This window comes from Crinia signifera, chromosome 6 (assembly GCF_055691185.1).
Source record: "Crinia signifera chromosome 6, ASM5569118v1, whole genome shotgun sequence".
NCBI classification, from domain to species: domain Eukaryota; kingdom Metazoa; phylum Chordata; class Amphibia; order Anura; family Myobatrachidae; genus Crinia; species Crinia signifera.
In genome coordinates, this window is record NC_139222.1 from 195,515,660 (window position 1) to 195,521,659 (window position 6,000).

General features: G+C 47.2%; 1 protein-coding gene across 1 annotated transcript in view; it reads right to left on the reverse strand.

Moving 5' to 3' along the window:
• Window positions 1-5,726, reverse strand: part of NFKB2 (nuclear factor kappa B subunit 2) — a 65,982-nt gene extending 60,256 nt beyond the window's left edge. The window contains exon 1 of the mRNA XM_083148522.1: window positions 5,543-5,726. The gene's annotated coding sequence lies outside the window, so the exon portion shown is untranslated. The remainder of the gene's footprint in view (window positions 1-5,542) is intronic.
• Window positions 5,727-6,000: the final 274 nt, after the last annotated feature.

Sequence of the window (6,000 nt, forward strand, 5' to 3'; positions counted from 1 at the left end):
TTCTGCCCAGGACCTGTACCTGCCTAGAGCAAAAAAGCAGGCAACGAAGATAGTCAAGGACCAACTACATCCTGGCCATGGCTTGTTTAGCCTGCTGCCATCAGGCAGACGCTACAGGGCTATTCCCACCAGGTCCAACAGAACCCTAAAAAGTTTCTTCCCTCAAGCAGTTCACCTGCTTACACGTGAACTCCTGAACCTCTCACTGTCTAGTCATGCCATAACCCTCTGCACATAAGGTAACACTGTGGGGTGTATTCAATGATTTTTGCGAGCTGTCACAGCTCACAGGGTCAGTATTCAGCTGACCCCCTGCACATGCCTCTTCCCCTTTGCTAGGTTTTTGTGGAGACGGAAACGGTGTGGCTCGTGGCTAAATGCAGCAGGCTCCCTGCATTAGCTGCAAACCTCGCTGTTTGGGGGAACGTAGAATAAGGTGAGCGGCCTCTGGGGTTAAACGGCGTGGATCTTTTGTTTTCAGCGATCCCCGTCATTTAACCTTTCTGCCGGCTACATTGCATATGGCCCTGTGTCCCCATGGAAGCTTTCTGCATGACTGTACCTGTTCTCCCACCTGTTTATATTGTATACTGTTTACCTGTTTACTTGTTACCCTCTTGGCTGTTGCACAGCAAACCCAAAACAAATTCTGATTCTGATAAATAGACCCCAAATATACCTTAAATTGTGATAAGCAGATCCTAATCAGGGATAAAGCCCTCGTTTTTAGGAGTCAACTGATAACAATGAAGGCATGTCACCTTAGATCAGGGGTCCTCAAACTATTTTGCTCTGGGACCCCCTCAGACAATAAAAATAATTACAGGACCCCAGCAAGTTACTGCAGAAGGTCATCACATGACATGTGTAGTCAGCAGACAGCACATACATGGCAGCATTGTGGAGGCACAAAATGGTGGGAGGAGTCTAAAATAACAGACAATTCAACAGATTTTTCAGACTCCTTGAATCACTGAGATTAGAAAAGTCACCAGCCTGATGGCCAGCAACATGGAGTCGTGACCCCATGCTGAGAAGGTCGGGACCCACAGTTTGAGAATTGCTGCCTTGTCTTGACAAAGCCTCATGGGTCAAATATGATTATAATGTATATGTGGCAGTCAGATAGCGTGTAAACAGAAATGTAATGGACTATAGCACATTGTGGCAGTGCAGCACTCACAACAGAGCGATAGACTCACATTGAAACAGAACAGTGTTCTCATTCATGCTGTGTTTATTGTATCAGAATTGTAACATCTTAGCAAAAGGAGTTAATGTATATTGCAATTCTACAGCATATATTTACAAAGCTGTATTATTATCAGCACAGTACACTGCTGTAATAACAAGCAGTCTGAACGTACCCAGAATATATGGGGACAGCAGCAAAAAAACAAATATTAAAAAATACGTAAAAAGAAAGGGGGAAATCGCACCAAATAGTGATTCATTTAGATCCAGCGACACCCCACTGAATACAATTCCAGGTACAACAATATAGTACCTTCAGCGATATGTGTACATATGCTGGTTAAGCAGTGTGATGCTCAGGACAACCAGAATGACCCCCATTATCTCTCGTCACCTTATCTTTCTTCAAGGATTAGTACATCTGCCCTTTACCGGGAAATAGATAAATAATTGCTGCCATTTATAATAATCTCAATCATATAGAAATAATCACTGAGCACTGCTTATCCATTTAATGTAAAAGGAAATGTATGATATATTCAATTTGGGGTAAGGGCTGTTTTGTTCCTAGGGGCATCTGGGCCGGCTGGAGAACTAAACTGTAATTAAGGCCCCCATATATTACTCCGACGTGTCCCAAGGACAAGTCGGACCTGATTTATATAAGAAACTGTAAATAAATAAATACAATTTTCCCTGCAACTCCCTGGGAGAGGGACACACGATTAGGCACTTGATTCGCCAAGTTTTGCATATGATACATCGCATGTGAAGTATCATATGCAACTCCCATAGCAGCTGCAGGGTGGAGGGAGCAGGGGGCGGCGGACATCGAGGTGGCGGGCAGGGGATGCTGCTAGTAGGGCAGAGGCAGCGGGCAGGGAACGCTGCGGGGGACAGTGACACAAAGGTGGCAGTATCGTAGAGCTGGGCAGGGGGAGCCAGGAGCTGTCAGTACTGAAAAAAAAGCCCATACAATGAATGGGCAGCCTGTGATTGGCTGAGCGCTCTCTCAGCCAATTGCTGACTGGCTGAGAGAGCGCTCAGCCAATCACAGGCTGCCCATTCATTGTATGGGCTTTTTTCCAGCGCTGACAGCTTCCCCTGCCCGGCTCTCCGTTACTGCCGTCTGTGTCCCCCGCAGCATCCACTGACACTGCCCCACTAGCAGCATCCCTGCCAACCTTCTCGGACACAGCTCCCTGCTTCGGCTCGCCAGTCACCTCACAGAGTCCCCTGCCCGGCTGCACATAAGATTTAGCAAATCTTATGTGCAGCTGGTCTGACCTCCTGACACCGATCCGATGCGCATCGGGTCAGACCGGGTGTCTAAACATGCGATTTGGCCCGATTTCACTGCCCGATCCATCTGAATCGGGTGAAAATCGGGACCAAATCGCATAGTGTATGGGGGGGGGCCTTTAGCAATTTTGGGCTGTAACTTTAATTGACTCTTTTGATTCCTTATATATTTATGAACTATTTTAAAAGGGATCATGTTGTAATGGAAGAAAACGCATTTGAATACCAGGTCTTATGGTCTGGAGGGAATCCATTATCTGCCAACAGCTTGCGGGGGCGGGGTGGGGTGGGCGTGGCAGTGTGATGTAATGTAGTTCTAGTGCTGAACGCTCATATTTTTGATTGCAGCCCTCTACGAGTCCAGCGGAACTATAAGAATGGCATAGAACTGCATTTGCATTGGGAACTTTTTGCGGACAACTGGATTCCCCCTATAATATTCAGCAGATAGGATGGTACAATATCAGAATAAACTATTTAAAGCCTATAAACACTTTAGCCTATTCTGTCCGGGTGCCAGATGACCCCCCCCCCCCCCCCCCCCCCCCCCGACAGTCGGAATCTCGACTGTTAACAGCCCAACAGTCAGGATCCTAACTTACAGGGGCTATTCTCCCTTGTGGGGGCCCACGACCCTCTTAAATGAAGAACAGAACCTGTGGCGAGCGCAGTGGGCCCGCAAGGGGTTCCTATGTGCTCACCCCGCTGTCGGAGTACCAGCGGTCCATGCTCCTCCAGCAGAAGCACTGCCTTTGTGTGTTTAGGCAGACATTTTACACAGATTATTCTGCACAAGTGCACACCTAGCCTTATTCTGCACAAGTGTGCACCTAGCCTTATTCTGCACAAGTGCGCACCTAGCCTTATTCTGCACAAGTGCGCCACCTACATTTATTCTGCACAAGTGCGCACCTAGCCTTATTCTGCACAAGTGCGCACCTAGCTTTATTCTGCACAAGTGCGCACCTAGCTTTATTCTGCACAAGTGCACACCTAGCTTTATTCTGCACAAGTGCGCACCTAGCCTTATTCTGCACAAGTGCGCACCTAGCTTTATTCTGCACAAGTGCGCACCTAGTTTTATTCTGCACAAGTGCGCACCTAGCCTTATTCTGCACAAGTGCGCACCTAGCCTTATTCTGCACAAGTGCGCCACCTAGCCTTATTCTGCACAAGTGCGCCACCTAGATTTATTCTGCACAAGTGCGCACCTAGCCTTATTCTGCACAAGTGCGCACCTAGCCTTATTCTGCACAAGTGTGCCACCTAGATTTATTCTGCACAAGTGCGCACCTAGCCTTATTCTGCACAAGTGCGCACCTAGCCTTATTCTGCACAAGTGCGCACCTAGCCTTATTCTGCACAAGTGCGCACCTAGCCTTATTCTGCACAAGTGCGCACCTAGCCTTATTCTGCACAAGTGCGCACCTAGCCTTATTCTGCACAAGTGCGCACCTAGCCTTATTCTGCACAAGTGCGCACCTAGCCTTATTCTGCACAAGTGCGCACCTAGCCTTATTCTGCACAAGTGCGCACCTAGATTTATTCTGCACCTAGCTTTACTTTCTACAAGTGTGTACAGTACCTAGCTTTAGGGGTACATTTAATAAAGCTTCTAAAAATAAAAAGGTAATGTTGCCCATAGCAATCAATGAGATTCTATCATATTCTTGGGTGCAACAGAGAAATGAGACAGAATCGGATTGATTGCTAACATCACCTCTTTTTTTTTAGAAGCTTTAGTAAATGTACCAATAAAGCGAAGTACTGTACACACTTGTTCCAAGTAAACCTAGGTGCGCACTTGTGCAGAATAAGGGTAGCTCACACTTATTAAAAATATCACTCAGCCCTTCGGAGTGATAGCTTTAAAAAAACAACAAAAAAAACAGTGTGTACACTCAATATCGTAAACCAGGGGTGGGTAACCTCAGGCCCAGGGGCCATATGCGGCCCCCCGTGGCCGGTCTGAGTGACCCTCCCACCCGCCTGGTGGCTTTGCCAGGAGTCAAGTACAGGGGAATCTCACAAGAGGACGGTAGATTCCTCTTAATCAACAGTGGCAGCCGCCGGAGCGTGGGATGGCTACAGCAGGCCAATTTGTAAAATACATTTTTACATATGGTCCCCAAAGGATTTTTTTCCCCATACAAATGGCCCTTGGCACAAAAAAGGTTCCCCACCCCTGTCGTTAATGATATGCACACCACCACGTCTACTGAACATGACTTTGGCTATATAGCCAATCACCCACGTGTTCTAGTGACGTCACTGAGCGATATAATTTACCGCTATCATTCAGCGCGTACACCCAGTGTAGCTTTAAATTGCATAGCTAGTAGTGGGTAGGGTTATATAGAATTTATTTATTAATTATGTATTAACAGTTTCTTATATAGCGCACTCATATTCCGCAGCGCTTTACAGAGAATATTTGAACATTCACATCTGTCCCTGCCCCATTGGAGCTTACAGTCTATATTCCCTACCACATGTACACGCACACACAGACATTCTAGGTTTAAATTTGGCAGCCAATTAACCTACCAGTATATTTTTGATTGTGGGAGGAAACAGGAGTACCCGGAGGAAACCCACGCAAGCACGGGGAGAATATACAAACTCCACACAGTTAGAGCCATGGTGTGAATCAAACCAAATCCAGGTGTCAAATCTAAATAATTAGTTCCACCTGTGAATATTTTCAACTGTGTCAGTGAGTAATGAGCGCACCTGCAGGGTGACCTAGAAAATGTGAACTGTGTGGGGTCCTGAGTGCCGAGTTTGAGAACCACTGCTCTTACAAGACAATTGACAGTACAATGTATAGGACATCACTGGTCTCATACAGGGCAGATGGGAAACATACAGCACCTAATAAGTCACTGAGCAATGTTTGTGTCACTTATTATTGTTAGTGCTGGGTTATTTACAGTAGCCAATGCTGGAAAACGTCGATTATCTAGTTGCTGTAGAACTACAGATGCAAGCATGCCCTGCCAGGCTGCTGGGGGACAGTACATGAGCGGACTAGAAAAGGGCTCACCTGGCTTCAAGCTCTGTCCCGGTTCCACACGGGTCTGTGCAATCTGTCCAGGGGAAAGTCCCTGATTGTCCGAGTAGGGGGATTTCCAGTGACGCCGCCAGCTCCCTCCCCCTGCAGTCAGTCGCCTCCTCCTCCTGCATTACGCACTATACTACGTGTGTCGGTGTGTGACAGACTGGGAGGGAGAGCGTGGTGCTAACTGCACACCATAGGCATGGACATCGGCCCGTCATCAATAGTAACAAATAACAAACTTTAGTCAACCATCGATGGTTTACACAACACGATGTCAAGTTGTCAACGCTGGGTGGCCCGTATGCCAATCAAAAACTGGATGGGGTTCTAAGCTCCGTGGCCGGAAGGGGGCGCTTATTCGGTCGCACTCAGCCATCTTTATCGGTGGCAGACAACCATTGACAGACATCGGCAGACCAACCATTGGCAGACATCGATGGAAG